General features: G+C 40.0%; 2 protein-coding genes across 10 annotated transcripts in view; one reads left to right on the top strand and one right to left on the bottom strand.

The window, feature by feature from the left end:
• The window catches only part of CMSS1 (cms1 ribosomal small subunit homolog), a 363702-nt gene that overhangs the window by 174607 nt on the left and 164942 nt on the right, over positions 1-24153 (top strand). The window contains exons 1-2 of one of the 4 annotated variants that reach the window (XM_024100716.3): positions 5180-5329; positions 16791-16840. The exons of 2 other annotated variants lie outside the window; for them this stretch is intronic. The gene's annotated coding sequence lies outside the window, so the exon portion shown is untranslated. Of the gene's footprint in view, positions 1-5179; positions 5330-16790; positions 16841-24153 lie in introns of those variants that run through there. One more of the 4 variants, XM_065587674.1, reaches the window with a different exon arrangement.
• The window catches only part of FILIP1L (filamin A interacting protein 1 like), a 303273-nt gene that overhangs the window by 169011 nt on the left and 110109 nt on the right, over positions 1-24153 (bottom strand). Inside the window, exon 1 of one of the 6 annotated variants that reach the window (XM_065587563.1) lies at positions 13007-13024. The exons of the other annotated variants lie outside the window; for them this stretch is intronic. The gene's annotated coding sequence lies outside the window, so the exon portion shown is untranslated. Of the gene's footprint in view, positions 1-13006; positions 13025-24153 lie in introns of those variants that run through there. 6 annotated transcript variants of the gene reach the window in all.

Raw genomic sequence — 24153 nt, 5'->3', positions numbered from 1 at the left:
CTCCCTCTGAGCGCCGCCCGAAGCCCCCGCCCTCCCTCCGAGCACCACGCCGCCCAAAGCCCCGCCCCCCCATCCGAGCACCACGCCGCCCGAAGCCCCCGCCCCCCCCTCCGAGTGCCGCGCCGCCGAATCCAATAAATAAATAAAAAATCGAGCACCGCCCTGCTCCAAGGTGCCGCCCCAAGCACGTGCTTCGTCGGCTGGTGCCTGGAGCCGGCCCTGGACATGGCAGGGCAAGCTTCCCTGACACTGGACTGACAGTTTGCTTCAACCCTGTTTTTGGAAGGGCCATTTCTGGAGGCTAGTTCAGTCTCTGTGGCCCATTCAGCCCTCAACCAATCTGCTGAGACTTCCAGCTTGGATGCATTTACGGATGAGGCAAATGCCTGCTTGCTACAAATTTAGACCAACAAGTTATTTCACATAGGTCACTGAACAGCTGCCAGGAGAAAATGGCTTTCAGTTACGGATCTGGGTAGGTTTTAAATTGGTGAACTGGAGGTGGAAAGTGTTCATTTACGTAAGCCTCTGAATCATCTCAACTCTCTAGTTTCAGTTTTAATAAAATAGCTTTAATCATTTAAAAAAACCAGATACATATAACACACTAGGGAAACTATCCAAACTGATGTAAAAAAAAAGTTATATTTTCTTTATGGTTAATTTTTATTCTATATATTTTTCTGTTTAAAACTGACATATCACATATATGAACGAGATAAGAAGGGTGAGGTAATATTCACCTGTAGGTAAACACTTTTCACAAGGTGGTCACTCTATATGACCTATCAGTCCACATTTTTAAAGGAAACCTGTACAATACTTTCAAAAGACGAGCTTGGGAGCTTAAATTCATAACTTTGCTAGACACTAAAAATCATGCTCTTAATAAAGACACTGAATTTAAGGTTTATTACAACAACTGTAATCCATTAACTCCCCTTTTTGTCCAGTAACTACAGGGCTGTTAATGGGCCACTTCACCTTGAATGGTCCCTTAGAATATGTGCTAACTATGTTAAACTATCTGTTCAATCTTGTATATAGCTGTGACACGCTGGGTATGTCTACACTACTATTAGACACCCGCAGCTGGCCCATGCCAACTGACTTGGGCTCACAGGGCTTGGGCCAAGGGCTGTTTAATTGCGTTGTAGATGTTCGGGCTTGGGCTGTGGACCGAGCTCTGGAACCCTCCCACCTCGCGGGCTCCTAGAGCCCAGGCTGCAGCCCCTTTAGCCTGAGACCTGCGAGCCCGAGTCAGCTGGCCCTGACCAGCCACAGGTTTTTAATTGCAGTTTTGACGTACCTTCTGAGTACCTTTTCCAGACCTGTAGAAGAGCTCTGTGTAGCATGAGAGCTTGTCTTGCTCACCAACAGAAGTTGGTCCAATAAAATATATTACCTCACCCACCTTGTCTCTCTAATATCCTGGGACCAACACAGCTGCAACAACACTGCATATATCATCTATGTGATAGATTAAGTTACGTTACGCTAACATGAATACTGGGAAGACCAAGGTTATGATAGCTGAGGGAGGAGGACTCACTGTAAAGGATATCAGTCAGATAGCTTAGAAGAGTGAAAGAATTTCAATACTTAGGATAAACGGTTGCTGATGATGGTGCTCTCCTGGTGATATGTAGATCATACTGAAGCTGCGTGATGCGAATGGCAGGAGCTCAGCCCAGTTCTCTGTGTCAAAAATACCCATAGGGTAGAAAGTATAAAACTATAATTTGACTTGGCCAGTCACAAGAAAGGAAATCAGTATGCTTCCCGCTATGGAAATGAAGATGTTGAGCTGGTCAGATGTTTAAACTCTCTGTGATAGGAAATAAAACAAGTTTGTAAAGGGCCTAATGCCATTTGCTCCAGTTGAAGACAAGTTGAAGGAGGCTAGACCATGTTGGTGTGGGCATATCCAGCGGAGACTGGAGAGCTATATTGATTGGTAGGATGGCTCTTGCAATGACTGTGGATGGAAGACAACCAAGAGGGAGTCCAAAGACACAGTCCATGGACCAAATATCAGTGGACCTCAAATAGACCAATCTGCATTATAGCTTGGATGGTTGTGAGTTTTGGAAGAATGCTGCAAAAGTTGCTGACCCAGAATAGGGAAGTGGCAAGGAAGAAGAAGAAATATATATTGCAATACGTTTAAGTTACAAACATTGTATTTATTTTTTATAATACTTAATTGCTGAGTAAATATTTAAGTATTTAATCAAAGGAAACAGGTGCAGCAACAAAATGAATACAAATAATCAACAGGGACAGTAAAGCCGACAGCTAGTACCTGACAATGTAGATGTGACAGTGGGCTGTGGAAGTGGGAAAGATGAGGAGATTCAAGCACTAGAGTAGGGAGTGTTTGGAGGGGAGATAACCTGGTTTTGAGATGGAAAATTAAGCCACAATCCTATGATTTGAAGTCACGAAGTTGAGACTGCTCAGCAGTTCACAGGGCTGGTCCCTAAAATGACAAAATGAGAGAGGAAGAGTTCCAGAAAACTGGAGCTAAGAAAGAAACGTAGTGTTTTTAGCATCACAACTTGCTTATTCATTACACTTCTTAAAGTTGCAAGAACCTGAATGAAGGGTACAGGCACTGGGATATTGAATAATGCTATGGGGATATTTACATACACATATGGAGACTCCAGTAAGCTCTTGTATAGTGGACACTCCAATAAATACTGCAAGTATGAACCCACTCCTACTGAAGTCAATGGCACAGCTCCCCCAGATAAGGCCCTGCATGTTTTGCAGTGCATCTAATAAACAATACTCCTACCTTGCTATGAAAGTTTTATTGAAATGTACTGAAGTGCAGTAGTTGAAGGATAATTTCCCTCTGCTTTAAAGTAAAATGTATAACCTTTAATTACCTGTAGGATGCATGCAAATTATTGGCAATTCTTCCAAATAACTATTCCCCCCCTTCTATGAAAGGGTACAGTAGCCCTGCATTCTAATTTAAACAACCTTTGTATAACCCACAAAACATTTTTACTTAACCAAGTTATATTGCAATCTTTAAAAAATAAATATTCTAAACACACTTTACATTTAGAGTTGTTTTCCTAATTGTTCCCTTAATGAATTAATTAAAATATCTGTCTTGGACACTAAGTGATGTGTCCTATATAACCTTATGTACATACTGCAATTCTATGTTAATTATATAAGGTATTTAAGGATCTAGCTGAAGCAATCTTGGAACTGTTAGCAATTATCTTGGAGAACTTGGAGGATGGGTTTGGTCCCAGAGGACTGGAGAAGGAAAAACATAGTGTCTGTCTTTTAAAAGGGAAACAAGAAGGACCAGGGGAATTATAGTCCTGTCAGCCTAACTTTAATACCAGGAAAGATACTGGAACAAATTATTCAACAATCCATTTGTTAGAGGATAATAAGGTTATAAGAAATAGCCAGCATGGATTTGTCAAGAACAAATCATGCCAAACCAAACTAATTTCCTTTGTTGACAAGGTTACTGGCCTAGTGGATGGGGGGAAGCAGTAAATATGATAAATCTTGATTTCTGTAGGGCTTTTGACACAGTCCCACTTCACAGTCTCATAAGCAAACTAGGGAAATGTGGTGTACATGAAGTTACTATTAGGTGGGTGTACAACTTATTGAAAGACTGTACTCAAAGAATAATTATCAGTCGTTTGCTGTCAGACTGATAAGATATATCTAGTTGAGTACTGTAGGGATCTGTCCTTGGTCTGGTACTAGTCAATGTTTCATTAATGACTTGGATAATAGAGTAGAGAATACACTTATAAAATGTATGGATGACACCAAGCTGGGAGGGGTTGCAGGCATTTTGGAGGACAGGATTAGAATTCAAAACGACCCTTGACAAATTGGACAATTGGTCTGAAGTCAGCAAGATGAAATTCAGAAAAGACAAGAGCAAAGTACTGCACTTAGGAAGAAAAAATCAAAGGCACAGCTAGAAAATGGGGACTAGCTGGCTAGATGGTAGTACTGCTGAAAAGGATCTGGGGGTTATAGAGGATCACAAATTAAATGAGAGTTAGCAATGTGATGCAGTTGTGAAAAAGGCTATTGTTATTCAGGGGTGTATTAAAAGAAGCGTCACATGTAACACACTGACGGTAATTGTCCTTTTCTATTTGGCACTAGTGAGGCCTCAGTTGGACTACTGTGTCCAATTCTGGGTGCCACAGTTTAGGAAAGATGTGGACAATTTGGAGGACAGAGGAGAGCAACAAAAAAGATAAAAGGTTTAGAAAACCTGACATGAGGAAAGGTTAAAAAAAATCGGGCGTGTTTAATCTTGAGAAAAGAAGACTGAGGGGGGACCTGGTAATAGTTTTCAAATAAGGGCTGTTATAAAGAAGATAGGGATCTATTGTTCTCCATGTCCACTGAAGGCAGGACAAGAAGTAATGGACTTAATTGCAGCAAGGGAGATTGAGGTTAGGTATTAGGAAAAACTTTCTATCTGTAAGGGTAATTAATCACTGGAATAGACTTCAAAGGGAGGTTGTGGAATCCCAGTCATTGGAGATTTGTAAGAACAAGATGGACAAACGTCTGTTAGGTGTGGTCTGAGTTTACCTGATCCTGCCTCAGTGCTGAGGGCTGGAGTTGATGAGCTCTCAAGGTCCATTTGCACAATCAGAGACATCACTTAGGGAATGAACAGGGCTCTGACATCCCTGTTTACCCTGGACCACACTTTTGTATGTCCTCTGTGTGAAATCCCAGAAGTTTTCTCTCTCTGAGTAGTGTTCAACAGAGGGATTATTTTGTTTGGCTCATTTGTGTGTTCTTCCAGCTGCCCAGTGGCCTGCTTTCCATGAAAGACACTCTGTCTTCTTTGTTAACAAGCTTCAAAACAAAGTTTTGGTTTGAGTTTTTGAATTACAGGTTTAGGCAGGCTCTTACTTTTTACTCAACCCTGTGTGCACATCTTTATTATTTATTGTATTCTCAATAACTGATTAATCAGTAATCCCTGAACTAGCAATTTTCCTGTGGAATGGAAAGGGTTTATTTTCTGGTGGGGTGTGTTAAGGAGTTGAAATGAAATTCAGGTTGGTCTTGAGTTTCTTGACATGCCAAAGCGTTTGTTCTGTTAGCATTGCCTTTCTCCCTGTAAATCAGACATTCTTCTTGGGTTGCATAAGGTTACTCGTGACATGATTAATGCAGGAAGGTTAGAGAGGAATGACGTAGTGGCTCATGCAAAGTTTACCTGAGAATTATCTCTAGCTCTCTACTGTTTAGTGTCTGCGTGAGTCATGTGCTGACGCCTTGCCATCTCTTGTTCTTCAGCTGGGTAAGATCACACTTACCTCACTTTATGCATTTCTTCTTTTCATGCCAGATCTGATTAGAAGCACTTTTGTTTTAAACCCTATATTTATGAAACATTAAATATGTTTTTTACAGATAAGTGACCTCTTTTTTAAGCAGAAAGAGCCATTTGATATTTGTGGTTCAAGCAACTGTGGAAACTCGGTGGGGATATTGCTGTCCTTAGATGAATTCTGTTTCTATTAACTTTAGCTCTTTTTAAATGCCTGAGGATTTAATGACGATAGCTTGACAGCAGGAATGAGCTTCGCTGTCGGACCATAAGTCCTCAGATATTGGCGTTCACTAGCCATCCTGATATGGGTGTGTGTGCACATATGCAAACTTTATGCTGTAAAAATATAGGCAAGTTTGTAGCAAAGCCACTGGTGTTTGAACCCTGCTGTTATTTTACAGCTATCTCAGCTGAGGCCCTGCCTGCAGCTACAACTGTTTCAGGGAAGCTCTTTATAACAGTCGATTCCTTAACAGGGTTACAGCAAGGTTCCAGTTATTGGTGAAGATGGAACATGAATTTTGTCCCTGATGCGTGTTAAAGCCTTAGACCTTGTCCAGTAGTCTGGGGTCAGGCTTCTGATTAGTTTGTAACTCTCTGGCACATGTGGGTGGGTTCAAGATATAACTGGGTGAAGGCTCACAGTTTCCCAAGTCTGGCCTACTTCAACCTCCTTTTTCTATTATTCTATTGTTTTTCTTTAAGACATAGATTTCTTACAGGCTCTTTGAAGTGTGTACTGTGGAGTTAGCCACCAGGCTTGTTAGAACTAGGGCATAATTCTAAGAGATGCCAAGTGGTCTCAAGTCCCGTTTAAAGAGATCACTGTGGGCATGAGGACAATGAACACCATGCAGAAGGTTCTCAGACTTTTGCAAGCTTAGTACGTTTCCTTTGTCAGACTATCATGAAGTCTTTGGCACACTCATACACCCGAGTTTAGCATATGGTAGCACTGTGTCTACTACTATGTGTATAAACTATATAAACAGTAAGCATTTTTTACACAACATAATACAAATTAAGTATAGCAATAGAGGCTAATAGTGGAAAATTTGCTGTCATTTTTCAGCCAGCTCCTACTGTTCAACATTGCAAAGCCCTAATGTGGGACACAATGTGTGGAAAAAGATCTAAACTGGTGAACACAGAAAAAGGATATGTGGACATTTAAAATGCCCTGGGATTCATTCTTTTAGTGAAAAACTCTTTCTATAACCCCAGTTTCATAATTCTTAATTTGTGATATTTTTAACAATAAAAGAGAGGGAACACAAAATTTGTTTGGAGCATAGATAATGCTGGGACCGAAATGAATGACATCCCTCTAAACGATGTTTACTTGAAAAGTATGGGTAAAGGAAAGTATGCTTTGTAGGAAACTGGGTAATTCCCTGAATTGTACCTGACAAAAACTGTACGGATGGTTGAAAATAAATGGTATAATACATACACCTCTACCTCGATATAACGCAGTCCTCGGGAGCCAAAAAATCTTACCGCGTTATAGGTGAAACTGCGTTATATTGAACTTGCTTTAATCCACTGGAGTGCGCAGCCCCGCCCCCCTGGAGCACTGCTTTACCACGTTATATCCGAATTCATGTTATATTGGGTCGTGTTATATCGAAGTAGTGGTGTAGTTGCAGATTGCATTATTGAAATGCATATTTTAATGAGACAAGAAGGTAAGGTGATAGGAACAGCCAGCATGGATTTGTAAAGAACAAATCATGTCAAACCAATCTGATAGCTTTCTTCGATAGGATAACGAGTCTTGTGGATAAGGGAGAAGCTGTGGATGTGGTATACCTAGACTTTAGTAAGGCATTTGATACGGTCTCGCATGATATTCTTATCGATAAACTAGGCAAATACAATTTAGATGGGGCTACTATAAGGTGAGTGCATAACTGGCTGGATAACCGTACTCAGAGAGTTGTTATTAATGGTTCCCAATCCTGCTGGAAAGGCATAACGAGTGGGGTTCCGCAGGGGTCTGTTTTGGGACCGACTCTGTTCAATATCTTCATTAACAACTTAGATATTGGCATAGAAAGTACGCTTATTAAGTTTGCGTATGATACCAAACTGGGAGGGATTGCAACTGCTTTGGAGGACAGGGTCATAATTCAAAATGATCTGGACAAATTGGAGAAATGGTCTGAGTTAAACAGGATGAAGTTTAACAAAGACAAATGCAAAGTGCTCCACTTAGGGAAAAAAAATCAGTTTCACACATACAGAATGGGAAGAGACTGTCTAGGAAGGAGTACGGCAGAAAGGGATCTAGGGGTTATAGTGGACCACAAGCTAAATATGAGGCAACAGTGTGATGCTGTTGCAAAAAAAAGCAAACATGATTCTGGGATGTATTAACAGGTGTGTTGTGAGCAAGACACGAGAAGTCATCCTTCCGCTCTACTCTGCACTGGTTAGGCCTCAGCTGGAGTATTGTGTCCAGTTCTGGGCACCGCATTTCAAGAAAGATGTGGAGAAATTGGAAAGGGCCAGAGAAGAGCAACAGGAATGATTAAAGGTCTTGAGAACATGACCTATGAAGGAAGGTTGAAAGAATTGGGTTTGTTTAGTTTGGAAAAGAGAAGACTGCGAAGGGACATGATAGCAGTTTTCAGGTATCTAAAAAGGTGTCATAAGGAGGAGGGAGAAAACTTGTTCACCTTAGCCTCTAAGGATAGAACAAGAAGCAACGGGCTTAAACTGCAGCAAGGGAGGTCTAGGTTGGACATTAGGAAAAAGTTCCTAACTGTCAGGATGGTTAAACACTGGAATAAATTGCCTAGGGAGGTTGTGGAATCTCCATCTCTGGAGATATTTAAGAGTAGGTTAGATAAATGTCTGTCAGGGATGGTCTAGACAGTATTTGGTCCTGCCATGCGGGCAGGGGACTGGACTCGATGACCTCTCGAGGTCCCTTCCAGTCCTAGAATCTATGAATCTGTGAATCTATAAGAATTTATCTAGTTACACATTGAAGGTAAAGTTATACTGGACAATTCATTTTAATGAAAATAATGTAAATCTATAAGAGTATGGTTTTTAAATTTAAGATATTCTGAAGTCATGGAACAAATTCTGTTGTATTATTTGTGAAATATGTGATCATGAAATTAAAGATTATCATAATGCATATACACAAAGGAACAGTGTTAAAATTGCACTTGCAACCTTAACATTGTTTGCACTTTTTTCCTATTAAAAAAAATCTTCTGAAATCTGCATTGGTTTCATTGAGTTACAAATAAAACTGTGGATGGATTAATGTTGAAAGAATTTGAAAATCTAACTTACTCTTCACCACTTAAATTGTGTGTGAGTTTTTTAAATAATTTACAGCTTGAGCAATGAAACAGGTCCGGTATGTTTCACTTTCTTGTTCTTATGCTAACAATATGTGGGTTGCAAAAGTTTCAGTAATGTATAAGTAGCTTTTCATTGAAATATTTTAAACTTGTTCAAAAAATTCTAAGATTTTGTTTTTTGTTTTATTTTTGTTTACCAAAACCAAATGTGTAGTACAAACTCTCTTTAATAAAGTAAAAATCAAAAATAAAATTTAGATATTTTCACTCTGCTATGTAAAAACCCTTCACCTAAAATCTTGAGGAAGGACTTCATCAGCAGTCCAGTTAATGTTGAGCTGAAATTTCACTTAGCTACTTAAGTTAAGTAGCAAACCATATGCAAATAACCCCATTCAGTGTTCCTTACCCAGTCAAAACTCCTGAGTTCAATGGGAGTTCTGAGTAAGGAAGGGCCCAAAAGCAGGAAGCAGATTTACTAAAGACTGTCCTGGCTCAGGTAACCTAATAACAAGTGTAACAAGCCAAAATAACCAAGTTACTTTTGTGGCCAGAACTATAGTGCATTGTCTGCAATTATTTGGTTACCTAATTCTGTAAGGGATTTATTTACTGTTTGCACATGACATGCCTCACTCAGAACAAAAATAACTTGCTTTGTTCAATGTTTTCATAGTGTCTTGCCTTCACATGTAGTTTGTCTATAGTCAGTGCTGCTCACCATTGCTATTTTTACCTTCATCACCAGGTTTGTTAATGTATGTAGTTAGACAGTTTTTTTCCAGTGAGGCTTGCAACATCTTTTAGTGTTTCATTTTCCCCAGAGCTTTTCATTTTACAGATTTTCTTGTGTTCTCTTTGGCAAGTGTTTAAAATGCAACAGCGGCCAACAACGTTACAGTATCCCTCTCTTTGTCTCTAATGGAAACCTGTGATGTCTCTTCAAAAAAAAGTAGAAAAAAATCCATCTTTTATTAATAAGTGCAAGTATTATTGTATTTCTATTGCCATTTGCAATGTATAAATCACAATGATGTAATAATAAGACCAAAGGAAGCATGCAGATGACGTACGTAGCTTTACATTAGATGGTGCTACTTTATGTTCTGTAGAGAATCCGTGAAACCTCTGGCACCTGCTCTTCCGATTGTTAGCCTAGAGTTTGCACGCTCAGTATGTAAATTAATCATATGATCAAAAAAACCCAACAAACAAAAATGAAACCAACACAAGTACACAACAGCTGTCATACATCAAAATGACCAGGGGAAACTCAAAAGTAAAAAAAGAAAGGACAATCTCAAGCAGATAGAAACAGAGCAACCAAAACCAGGAAGCAGATGGTTCTGGCAGTCATATGCATGCCAGTCAATGGAAGTGCCACATATGTAAGCGCAGATGTAATGTAGTTGGAAGATACAAAGAGAAGCAGTGCTGTAACCTAGAGTCAGGATCCAACATTCAAAGCTCAGTATTTTACTGAGGAGAGTTGTGTCTTGGGTCAGATTGCTCCCTTCTGAACTGTACTATTAGGGTTTTGACTCAAAGTCCCAATAGAAAATGCTGTATTAATTACAGTAACTTTATTTGAGTATCGTTTGTATGGGGGAGGCCAGATGATACCTCCTTATCTGCCTTCTTTTAAGACTGTTCCCTGACTGTTTTGGCTTCCCCTTCTTGTAAAAGAGAGCGTTAACCATGTTCGAACAGCATGGCTGTTGAGAAAGATATCGGCTAGTGACCTGAGCATGGGACGAAGAGCCAGGAATGCCTGAGTTCTTTAAACTCCGACACTGACTCCTTTTGTTGGCTTGGATATGTTGCCTGATATCTTTCTGTCTCAATTCCCATGTGTGAAATGGGGCTGATAATATTATCTACCGTTGAAAAATACGGGGGGAAATTAATGACAATTCCCTCCTCCCCCTTTTTTTTCAATTTATTTTTCACTGAAATTTCAAAATTCCAAAGAATGTTGACTAGCCTATCTCCCCAGGGGAATTGTGATAATTGGTTATTGTTTGTCAAATGCTTTGAAGATGAAAAAAGAAAAATATTATATGAATGAAATAAAATTATTGCTTGTATTATGTTGGTAGTTGTGAGGGATAACACTCCGTATACAAAAATCAGGAAACAGACAGGACTTAACTCCAGGGCAGCTGTAGTGTGTGAGTATAACTTTAGCAGTATGTTTTTGGCGTTCAAGCAAGGAGATCTGGGTTCAGTTCCCAACTACGCCACATGCTTTATATATGAAGTCCCTTTCCCTTTCTGTACATCAGTTTCTCAGCTGTAAAATGAGCATAATAATACTTCCTTTCTCAGTTTTGTCTATTTAGATTGTAAGCTCTTGGGGGCAAGCACTTTCACTTATGTGTATATGCCATATCCTAAAATAATGAGACACTAATCTCAGTGTGGGCCTCTAATAGGGTTACCATATTTCCACAATCAAAAAAGAGGACACTGGGGGAGGGAGCCCCACTCTAGCCCCGCCCCCATCCACTCCCTCCCACTTCCCACCCCCTGACTGCCCCCCTGCTTCTTGTCCCCTGACTGCCCCCTCCTGGGACCCCTGCCACTAACTGCCCCCTAGGATCCCACCCCCTATCTAAGCCTCCCTGTTCCTTGTCCCCTAACTGCCCCCTCCTGAGCCCCCCCCACCCTAACTGCCCCCCTAAGACTCTACCCCCTACTTGTACCCTGACTGCCCAAAACCTTATTCAGCAGGGGAGGGGGAGCAGGGGGAGGAGCTCCAGACTGCCGGAGGCCCAATGCGAACGGCCAGCCGGCGATCTGCGAATGCAGGGAGGGGGAAGAGGGGAGTGATTTCAAGCTGCAGGGGAGAGGAGGGGAAAGCAGAGGAGGGGCTCTGGCTGCTCTGGCTGCCAGAGCCCTGTGCGAGTGGCAGGATCCGGCCGGCTGCCCTGTCAGCCGCGCGCGCTCTGCGTGGGGGGGAAGTCCGGACATTTACAAATTCCCCCCGGACGCTATTTTTAACTCAAAAAGCCGGACATGTCCGGGAGAATCCGGACGAATGGTAACCGTAGCCTCTAAGTAATACCATAACAATAATACAGCAAAACTGATTGCATTAGCCAGTACAAATTGTTAGATGATAATCTACAATTAAATTCAACATGGCAAACTAGATTACTTACAACAATGACATTTTAAAGGTCATTGGACTGTCTGGTTTAGTGGCGATAAGATAGATTGCACATTTTTGTTATGTTTGAGGATTCTGTATTTTTTCGTAACAAACAAGTCCCATATTTTATTGAGCCAACATCCCTGTGTGGGTATATATGACATTTGCTAACCTGGAACCTGTTGTTTTTTCTTCTATAAGACTTTTATCCTGAGATAGCCCCTTTCTCTATGTGTGAAGCGTCAGTAGAGGTCTGTGTCTATTTACGTTTACTGCTTCAAGAAACTGCTTCAGAGAGTAGGAAAACCCCTTTCATAACGTAAGAAAACCCCTTTCAAAACTTAAATACTACTTGATTTGTAAAACAATGAAGCTAAATTTAAAAAAACAAAAAACCTCACCAGAACTGGATGAATTCGGGTATATAGAATAGTATGCTCATGACTGATATTACAATTTCAAGGATGCCTCACAGTAGGGAGGGACTCCTCCCAAGCCAGTTGTTTACATGAACCTAAATTTAAGCACCAATCCATTGGCCAGCCAGGAAAAGACAATGGCAGATCATTAGAGTTAATGGGAAAACATTGGAACAATATGAAACTGAAAAGAAAACCCCAGTCTTGGGCCATGTCTACGCTACCACTTATGCTGGGAAAACGTATGTTGCTCAGGGTTGTGAAAAAACACCCCAAGTGACATATGTTTGGCTGGCATAAGCGCTCATGTGCACAATGCTATGTCAGTGGGAGAGTTTCTCCCACCGACATAGCTACTGCCGCTCGTGGAGGTGATTTTATTATGTCGACAGGAGAGCTTTCTCCCATCGACATAGAGCAGCTGCATGAGTGATCTTACAGGGGTGCAGCTGCATCGGTACAGCTGTGCCCTGCAAGTTTGCTTGTGCAGACATGGCCTTAAGCAATGGCTACACTACAGAGCTTATGCTGATAGTGCTGACATAGCTATCGCCTCTTGCGGAGGTGGAATTATTAAGCCGACAGGACAGCGCTCTCCCATTGGCTTAGAGCGTCTTCACCAGATGTGCTATAGCAGTGCAGCTGCGACAGTGTTAATTTGTAGTGTAGACTTGCCCTGAGAGGGAAGGGAATTTCTCATACTGTGAATCACCATAGTCTGAGAGAGAGAAAAAAAATAACTGCAAACCTTTAAAAGAAAAGGAGTTTGAAATGAAGGCCATCCAGAAACTGAGGGCCAGCATCAAGGTGGGTGCTCGATCCACTTTGTGATGGAGGTACGCTGGGAAACTGTTGAGTGGAAATAGATAACGTATTAGAAAAGGGAATCTAGTTAATATAGAAGTGTAAAACGTGAGGTTCTGTCTTTGTTTATTTTTTTGTGTAACTTGTCTGTATTTGCTTTTCCCTGACTATTTCATCTTTGATTTTTCTATCAAATAAAGCTTTTGTTTATTTTTATCCCAAGCAGGTCACTGTTGTGCAGAGTGTGTGTATCAAAATGAAATGATAATTGGGATCAGGTTTCACTCTTTTGGGGATTATGAACCAGAGGGGAAAAGTCTGAGTGTCTGGTAATTAAGAACGGGGGGTAAATGAATTTGGGGAGACCCGGGACTGGAAGGGCTGTTGGGGTCACTCTGCAAAGAGTAACTAGGATGGTGGAAGCCAGGGTGAGACTTCTATGCTTATAGGTTAGCTATGGTGTCAAGGCTTGGGTTTGTAGCAGCATAGCATTAAGGCACCTTAAGTAACAAGGCAGGTGGGGATAGCACCCCTTATTGGGCTGGATGATCCCCACAATGTCATAGTGAAGTTTGTCAGTTGTGCTGGTAAGGGTACCTGCTCTAATCCATATGTTATCTATGTGCTCCATTTTGGGAAAGGAGTGAACAGCAAAGACCAAAACACCTGTATCAAGTGATCTAATTACTATGGGTCCTTTGACACCAGGAGATCCAAAAACCATCCTTGTGTCCACTTCTTCTTGAGTTCTGAGCAAGGCTTGGGCTTTTTCAACACATCTAATGATGCTGGACTTTGCTACTTCACCACTGGAAAAGCCTCCAGTAAGGAGGAGGGCTTGTGTTGGGTATGCTTCTGCACTCTAAGGTGCGTTTTGAACCATATATTCAAAGAAGAGTTTTACAAGAGTCTTCCTATTAGATGCCATGTTTAGAAACTTTTTCCATGGAGGCAAAGGGGCATCCACCAATCACCTGGTATTTCTTTCATCCAATCTTAGATCCTGTCTGGCGTGGTCTTTCTGCAATTTTCACAGAGTTACTGTTGTCATATCTGTCAAAGACTTTGATTACAGAATTAGCTTTGTCATATCCTTTTAGGACCTGCCTCAAGTACTCAGCGACCAATTCATCAGATGTGTGGAATTTGTCTCCAGCCATAATTTGTATGCCAGCCCTGGTGTCTGATGTACACTGTGGTTTCTTTGTTGTATGCTCTTAGCTCATGGATTCTTTCAGTTTGAGCTTCCAGCTGATGCCTTAATTCAACTTTGTCTGTTTGTTTCATTGTTCCATCAGCATGGAAGAGGGACATAGATACAGGTTGTATTGCATGATTAAGAACAGTTGCAATTGAAACATCATCTTTGCATCTTGGTAAGGACAGGACTCAGCAGAAAACAATTTCTGGACTGATAGCTGCTGTAATTGTCTCTCCCTTGGTAGGCTTAAATTTGGTCATTTAGCCATGTCAGCAAATGTTTGAATGCCAGAATTCGTGACTGGGCTGAAGAAGCTGTAGTGTCCCCTCAGCATCAAATACACCTCTCACAAATCTCTCTCTTTGTTCTTCACTAACATCTGCTATTTTCAGTAGAGACCCTTGTATATATGATGTTACTTGCAGTCCAGTAGACATGTTGATAATTACCTCTGGAAGTGATTCAAGGTCAAACGGGTTTGTCATATTGTTGACGACATGGTTGGTAAGAGCTGTAACATGCTTTTCATCCCTCTTCAGTGCAGAGACAAGGGCTTGTTTGTGGACTTTGTCCTCACAACTACTTTTTAGGCCACTTCTTTCTCTCATAACTTTTTCATATTCATAATATGAAACGGTTCAGTGTCATCTCTAACACTGATACTGATCTGTGTATAAGTATCACTGAATTAAAAAGCTAGTTTCTAGAATATTTCAAAGGATAGTGCTGTATGCCTAGGCAATTACAAACTGGAACCTTTTACAAGGCATACTAGATGCTACATTGTATGTACCAAAACTTACAAATGGAGTAGCATTACATTAGGAATTCACATACATTTATATCTACCCACTAGGCAGTACAAACTGAGGGCATGCAATCTACTGCTACTGGTGCACAGCCTTCGGTGTGAGACTGATTTGGTCATCAATTTTAGTTGAAAATTTAGAAAACTTGTGAGATACTCTAAGAATTAAGAATATGTGATTTGAGAACTTTTCATGTTAATATATTGCAAAATGTTGATATTCACCATTTTTGCCACATGCTAAACAGCATCATCATTTCTGGGAGAAAAAAAACTTGCCCATGCAAAACCAATAAAAATATTTTAATAGATCGTCTTTTGGTAGCTTTGACCAATAAATATCACATTAAGGTATTGACATTAACTTAAATAGTAAAAACTGTAGTCAGTCATGTTGCAGTATTTCTGGAACTTTCTCATTTTGGTTACCATTATTTCACCTCTCCTACAGGCTTACGGCACCACTTGATAGCTCTACATCAGACCTCTTCAAAATGGATGTAAAAATAAGCTTTCAATAATATACGATGTAGGTGTGTGTAGTGTGGGTACATTAAACTCCAAAAAATATGGCCCTTTTTGGAGATTTGCCGCATGCCTACTTCTATCAATGAGGAACAAATAAACAAAGCCTCCAAAACGTCCTTGCTTATGGAGACTTTAATTTCAAATCAAGGACAGGAACAATCCTGTTCAGATTTTACTGTGGATTTAGGCACAGGTTTCATATAACCCTGTTCATAAAGCATATTTTCCTTTCACTAGAGACCACTTGTTGCAGGATAACTAATGCCCACTATACGTATTTAGGAACAGCAAAGAGTTTTCAAAAGTAAAAAGAAGCAAAGATTAATAAACACAATTAAAAAAATTATTTTTAAAGAAAAAAACTGATTTTTCTTAACTTGTAATAACTAGAGCGGGTTGACATTTTTCATTTTGAAACTTTTTTAAGAAACATTTTTGGAAAACTAACACTTTTGTGAAAAAATTTTAATTTTTAAAAAATTGATTTTTTTCAACAAAAAATGAAAACTACTTGTTTATATGTGGTTTTTGGTCCCTAGCCCATTTTCACACTATGCCACTGTAAACGGAAAAGAAGGGAGTGGTGCAGTGAAAATTTAATTAGCTACAAAACAAATTACTTTGATCACAGTTGTTTACAAAAGTTGACAATTATTTGGAATCAAACTTCAAAATTCAGCATGGCAAGGACAAGCAAAGACACTGTGAGACATATGCCTAATGATTGCATATAAGAGCCCATGCACACACGTCAGAATTCAAATAAATATATAATATTGCTCATTTTTTAAACACCATGAAATCTGAATGAAGGACCTTCATCTCCAGCAAGCAAGCTTCTCTCTTAAGTGACCACCTTGAAGTCTCCACATGTGGTTCTCAGTAGTTTTATTTGAATTTTAGTTGAAAACCCACCTCTATTAAGTAACCCTTTTTTTTAACTGGTCCCTTGGGTTTCACTGTACTAATACAAAATTTCCTTTATTGCTTGTTTGTATATATTAGCAGTCTCCCTGTTAATGTTAATTACTGGGTCTAAGAAATGGCAATTTCCTGTTCTGATGTTAGCATCTTGTTTTCTTTGGGTTGTTCCATGGTTGTCATGATATCCACAATTAATTATTTTGGAATTACTGGTGTTTTTAAAGTGTGATAATACTTAGTGATGATTCTTACTTTTCTTAATTGTAGGTAAGAATACTTCTTGCAGTGCTTTTGCCCTTGGTGGAATTTCACGTTTGGTAAAGTATTAACCAATCTTTATTAAAAGCTTTGAAATGTTACCTTTCTGCTTTTCAAAGTGGGGCTTGCCTTAGTAAGGGTGCATGGTTCTCTGAATCATAGCAAAAACCATATAGACAAGATGATTACCAAGTAATTATACGTGTTCTTAAATGCTTGTTATAAGACATTTGAAGTTTCATATAAATGCTTTTGTTGGTTTTCATCCCCATTTTCTATGTTAAAAATGTAGGCATATTAAAGGAGTTTATAATTAGCAGGTACAGATGAGGCTGTAACTTGTTTAGGCCCTAATTAAATGCTATATTTAAGCACATGGGATTACTTAAAGTTTAGCTTAAAGTTAAGCATATACTTAAATACCTCACTGAATCATGGTTTTAATGATAAGACAAAGGGTTGCAAAAGTAGGATTTCAAACTCTTGCTCTTTTGAGTAGAGAAGTCTGATAGGTTATTATTTTATGGATTGTTTAGCAATGGAAGGGACCTCTCTGCTATATTTCCCCTCCCTGCCCCCCAAGTATTGACTCTAGAATTAGCTATTGTATGTTGTGATGATAGAATTCTAGGGACAAGACCATTCATTTAGAAGTTGCCACTGGTTTGCCTAGTGAGAGGAGAATTGGTACATTGTGGAGAGTATAACTATAAATATGATTTCCTGTGTATTGGACACAGTTTGCCAGTTGCTGGAAACTTTTTTAGAAAAGAGATCTTGTCTGGTTACAATTCACAATTAAACTTATGGAAATTGACTTTTGGTTGAGAACAGCAGGCCATTTCTTTTTGCCAAGGATACTGTACATTGGTACATAGTATTTCAGCGCTGATGTTTGCTTTTTCTATATGTATATAGTTTTAATTAGCGAGAGGCCCATGCATGAGGTAATGCTGGAAAGAAACATTTAAAATCCTGTAATTCTTCATAAAGAATTATGGAAACACTGATACTGCTATCTCCTTGGTCAAAACTATGTGTCACTTGGACGATATGTAGCTGTTTGCATCTGAGGCAAGTGAGTGCACATTTTCTGCGCTTCTGTATACTGTGTATTCCTCTGGGTTTTGTATGTTTATAGAGGACTAAAAATAAAATAAAGAAGTAATGTAATACATGCTGGGAAATGAGATCTCCTCATCTTTAAACTATACCATCTGAATTTTCATAGATTTTAGGGCTAGAAGAGACCATTATGATTATATAGTTTGGCCTCCTGCATAGCGCAGGCTAAAGAACTTCATCCAACAATCAAATAATTATTGGAAAAGACTTACAGGTACTTGGAATTTAGCCATAGCACTCCATTAAAATCAATGCAAGTTGTGTGGCTAAGTCCTCTAATGCACTGAAGATATAGGTGTGCTGCTTTCCTATCCTTCCATCTGTTAGATGATTTGATGGTGTTCTCAAGTTAACACTATGGAGGCTATGAGACAAATTCTGGGAGCACATTGTTCATCGTTGCCCACAGAAGCACATGCACAGCAGGAGGAGGAGCAAAGGGCAGGAGATTTTCATGCTGATCTTTTCTGGTGCCAAAATCCTCAAGCCCCACCTCACCTAAGGAACATAGTCTTCCCATTTGGCTTTTGTACATACATACATCCTTGACGCTCAGCTTCCCTCCTCTGCAGATTATTTCTGCTTCTACCAAAACTATCTGGATGAGTTTGTGGCAGGGATGGTGGAATGTTCCTCCTACGACAAGGACCCCATAACCTTGTAATATTGGTGAGCATTTCTGGGTTGTGTAAGCGTAGAGGCCGCATTTGGCCGCAGATGCACATACAGTTTGTATACATATGCAATGCACAGAGTACAGAGATATATGGTAGGCGCGTGTGTAATTTTTTCTAATCTATATTCCAAGGATGGCCAAACTGCGGCTTGCAAGCCGCATGCGGCTCTTTTACAGTTAAAGTGTGGCTTGCGGAGCCCCCCACCCTTACTCTCCGCCTACCAGACTGGGGGAGGAATTCGGGGCTTCTTCTCTGTGGTAGAGTGGTGGGGCTGGGGGCTTTTGCCAGAGACCACTGGTGCATGCTGGGAGTGGGGGGGGGCACAATTTAAAGGTGCAGCTTGACTCATGCCCCCAAGCACACCCTCCCTTTTACCATCAGCGGCCCCTCCCTGAAGCTCCCAGATGTTTGCCGCTGCCTCTCCCTAGGGCCGCAGCTCCCAGCTTGCCGGCTCCAGCAGCTGCCACACAGGGAGGGGGCCTGGCAGCACCATGTGACCGAGTGGGGCCAGCAAACCCTGGCAAAAATCGGGGGGGGAGGTGACCCCACATGCCCCCCATGTGTCGCTTCTGGCTTCAGCCCAGTGGGGAAGGGGTGTCTCTGAGCTTCAGCCACACGAGAGATACCTGCCAGGGAGTGGGGCTTAAGCCCTGAGCCCCAGCAGGCACGCCCTGGCTCTCAAACTTCTGATGATTGTCCTGTGTGGCTCGGAGAGTCAGTAAGTTTGGCCACCCCTGTTATATTCAGTTAGCTTTTAGTCTACAATGTGTTTTCTTTTGGTCTGGCTCTCTGTACGCACAGATAGGATAGAGGTGATCCTATAAAGACTTTTATGAGGGCTGTTTTCTCAATGGCTTATGGGGTGCTCTACTGCGTGTAGTCCAGATAAAAAGAAAGCAATTAGAAATCCAACAACCTGAATACAGCAGCCTGATTAAGCTGTAATCCTGCTCTCTCAGTGATACTCTATAAACTGAAGCAACCATTTTCCCTTTTAAAAAAAACCTTAGTAGTGTATTATGTAGCTCATAACCTTAAAATATTTTTTAAAATTAGTATAATCCAAATCCTTCACATTAAAATGTGATCTTTTAAATATAACTTTTAAATATTTTGGTTCCTTGTTTTCAATGTCTTTGGATATCCTTATTTTATACAGAGAGTATCTCCTGCTAATATGTTGAAAGAGTTAAATACAAACTTAAATTACTAATACATTACATCAGTTGTTCTCTAGCACTTATATTTTCTAGTAGGATACTCATTTACTGCCAGAAACATGACTCAGAAGATCAATAGCAAGCAATCTGTACAAGTTTACACAAGAGAACGAAAATATTTCATTTTTATAAGCATCAAGCTTCAAAAGCACATTACAAAAATAGGGCTGTGGGTTTGCTCTAGGGAGGTCACCTCTTTTAATTTTTACTATTGCTTGCCGAAGTAATGTTGGGAAATCCTGGGGTTTTGTTAGAAGATCACTGGTCACTTACTGGTGATGAGAGGAATTTTTAATGGTTGTGATCCCAAATGCTATCCTTTAACAACAATTATTCATTATGTTTCTGTCCAGACAGGTAATCATTTCAAAGCAAATTTATTTTACAAACTAGTTTATGGAACACAGTAACAGAACTGAGGCTTTAGGTTTGTGTCCTTGATTCTTTTAATTACAAATCAGACTAACAGGAACAATAGTTCCCAGATTAGATGTTGGTCATGATTTAAAAAATGGTTTATATCAGGAAGGCAGGTGTTTGGGGGAAATGGTAGAAGAGCCTGAGAGAAGTTCTTGATTCAATAATTATGGGCCAGAACATATCCCTGGTTGGGTTCTTCCCAAATAGGGGCAGAGAAACTTCATGAGATTGTACATGCAATGTAAATCATCCCTAGAAGTGTGTGGGGTTTGCTCCCCTCATGGAACTAGCCTGGAATTCCACTCTCATAAACCAGCAAAAACCTATAGATCCACAAGTCCTTTGCCTTCAAACTGGCTCCCAGCTACCCTGAGGCGCTCTGACTCTGTGAATCCCTGACCATCCCAAAACTTGCCCATAAGAAAGAAAGGTGTTCCTAGCTGCAGAAAGGAAATCCTGAAAAGCTGATGCTCACGGGGTCAACTTGAGTTTACTCCCATTTTTTTTCTTCAAGCAGAAGGGGAATGCAATATAATGGAGAACAGCCGTTCCAGCCTGACCCGTACATGGATCCCAAGACCTGCACCACTTCTCCAAAAAGGGTTTTGTGGGATTGTGGAATTAGATTAATGATGTAACAGAAGTCTCTTCCCCCTTATGCCACCTGCTCATATAAGGAGTTCTACAGTGCATCCCTGCAGTATGGTTTTTAACAGAAAGTCTGACCCACATTGTTTTCTGAAAACTCTTATAATGTTGTTTATTTGCTGTTTAAATAAGGACAAGTGGAAAAGGATAAGGAGAGTGCGAATATTGGGTTTGGAGATCCATTTTTCTTTAGCAGATCTTGATAGAATGAATTGCAGTTCTGTGTTTGCTGCCTGTTGAAACTGATAAAATAAATTCCAATTGGTGGAGATTAAGGGTGTGATTATGTACAGCGCAGGTGTGGCGCACAAAATAAAAAACGATGAGCAGAACCCGATCCTGCATTAATGAGTGCTCGTATGCAGCCACCAAACTACTTGTGCTTGTTAGGAAGAATAAGGCCTAAGAGTGAAGCACGTAGCTAACCACCTCATTAGCTATTGAGGACTGTACATAACTCCATGTCTCCTCGGATGCTGTCAAGGGGCTTGAGACTTACTGCTGCTTAAATTGTAGGACTACGCCTAACACTTGCCATTACTTGCTCTAGTACATAGCCTGCATAAACACCTGAGCTGAAGTGCAATAGATTTGTGCTTCCTGCTGTGCCCCACCAGGGACGTGTGGGAGCAAGGCTTGCAAAGGAGAACAAAAGGGAGGAAAATTGAGTAATGTTGTGCTTTTCAAGTAGCGTGTAGCCCTGTTAATTTAGCTGTTGGTTTGTAGGCACTGTAATATCTGTGCACCTGACTCTAGATGAGAACTAGTAAGAAAATATGACTTGGATTATTTCTAGAGATCAGATCCTTAAGAACATTCTGTGCAAGTGACTCCAGATTCACTATTGGCCTCAAAACTCTACCTTGCCAATATTCCTCCAATTCTATTTGTCATGACTAGTGCATGTGGCTGTAATGTTATCTTGAACTAAAATATGTCCAGCAAAAGTTTGGAAGGATTCTTTTGTTCACCTGCTTACTCTGCATGTACTTGCAGGAAGTCCATTTGCCATGTCATTGTAAATATATATATGCACTACATTAGATAGTCTTGAGTGTGGTTTGGTTCATTTTGACACCTAATAAATTACAATATTACAGTAAATTAAAACTCTTCCATGATTTTCTTGGGTTAACATTTGGCACAACAGATGTCAGAATTAAACTGGTACTGAACTAATATAGATATGTGTCTCCTTTTCTGTGTATTCCCATTTCTTCTAGGTTGCTGTATTATGCTTTTTATAGAAAGCTAGCTCTTGGATTATTGGCTTAATATTTCAAATACTGCATTTGTTGGTGCAATTGATGAGTAAAATGCGTGTGCTTTTTATGAAATTGTATTTGGCTTTTTATTTGACATCTTGTACTTAGTAAATGATTGTTGCACTAGCAGCAGGATATCTAGCCATTCAAAAAGCTTCTTGCATTTCCACTGATGGAGACCTTAGCTGGGTAGCATCCTTCTGTTGGACTTAAAATGTTTTGACATTTCATAAACTTCTGCTTTCAACAAAACCCACAATTAAAAAAAAAAAAAAAGAGAGAGTGAGTCACAGATGATCAGTAAATGCAGAGAAGATTTGGTAACAACCTAACTAATAAGGGCTTTTCACTTTGAGTTGATTGCTCTAGTTTGACCAAGTTTTTGCTATAATCTGTTCAAAAAGTGACAGTAAACCTAATTATTCCTCCTAATTTACTCATCACAAAGTATTGTTCCTTTATTTTCATTTTTTTAAAATATTGCTTGTCAAAATGCTATGACAACTAGTTGGTTTTAAGCAAACAGAGCCTGGCTCTGAAAAGTCGAACATGGATGGCAGCCATTGGCATTGGAAGGAGTTAGAAACCACAGATTGTTTTCTCATTGGATGAAGAGCTTAAAGCAGTGTAAAGTTAATTGAAGAATTCCTTGAAAGTGAAGTCAGACTAAAATAAAAGCTTCAGGTCTGTAATTTAGTAAATGTGAAAGCTCTGTAAGCAGCAGTGAAGCTAAAAAAGATTGAAAAGAACATATTTTAGTAAACATATCTGGCTTGTGTTATGGATTGTCCTGTTTTAATTATTTGTCTGAATAATGTAGATATGCAGTAGGATCTCTAATTAGGTGAGTTTGATTTATTGAGCTGGCCCTATATAAACCATGATGTCATGCTGAACTGCACAAAATTACAGCTCGGCTCTTGCAGTTTAAAATGATTATTTTTAAACTCTGGAATGCTTCAGTTTTGTGCATCTTGGTTTTTAGCTTCATGAACTTAAGACATTCTTTTTTCTTCGACCAAAAATGTTTTGTCGCAATTTAATCAGCATGAAAGAACTATTGCAGTGGACTTTGGTGCACTGTCTTTACAATAAATATTGTTGATAATTAAGGAGAAAGGGGCAGGAATGTACATGTTAGCTGTCTGAGTGATTGAGGAATAGGAACAATAGGTTCTGAATCAAATTTTGCCAACTATCTAGATGCTGATTGTATCTGTAAGTATAGGAAGGAAATCCAGGATCTACAAAGCATGAAGTAATGCACAGATTTGCCATGGGAATTTAAATATGTACTCAGGATTGTCCAAGGTGTTGATAACCTTATGACAGTTGCTAAGCACTCTCAGCTCTTGCGTCGGAGATGAGGCAGTTAGTACATTGCAGTCCTGGGAACCAAGTTATGAATTTTCATTCTGCACATTACACTTATGGTAAACCTGAAATTCCTGGTGCTGCTGCCTAAAACTTGCACTCTCTGTTTCTATCTTTAAGAGTCTTAGCATACTTTTGATGCTATCAATGAAAATAAAAATATTCAAGATTTGGACTGCATTGTCATCTCATGTAATACTACTGAGTATATGTAGAAACTTTTATGCGGTGGGGGATAATTCTGAAGCCCCCTTACTCAAATGTTATTTGGTAATTTCTTATTTCCCATTGGTTTCCATGGTGATTTAGCCTTTGTAACCACTGAGTCAGAACTAGGATCACATCACCCCACCCACATCAATATCCAGGAAGAGAGGAGGGGGCCTTCCACACTTGGATCTTCCCACTTTTTTATGGAAAGGGGAATCAGTCATGTCTATGATATTGTTCTTTCCTCTCTCTGGTCTTGCAGGGGTCCCTCTAGAGGTATGGGGTTGGGGATGGGTAGATGAGTGAAGATGGGGGTCAGAGGGTACACACAATGTTTCCCTTCCAGCCCCATGAAACTTAGTCAGCAAAGACATTGCAACCTAGGACTTGCTAATTTTTTCTTTGGAGAAGCTAGGGGCAGCCGTGGCCAAGG

Source organism: Chrysemys picta, chromosome 1 (genome assembly GCF_011386835.1).
Source record: "Chrysemys picta bellii isolate R12L10 chromosome 1, ASM1138683v2, whole genome shotgun sequence".
In the NCBI taxonomy this organism is placed as follows: Eukaryota; Metazoa; Chordata; order Testudines; family Emydidae; genus Chrysemys; species Chrysemys picta.
Note: the sequence above shows the minus strand (reverse complement) of the source record. Positions and strands in the feature narration are given on the sequence as shown.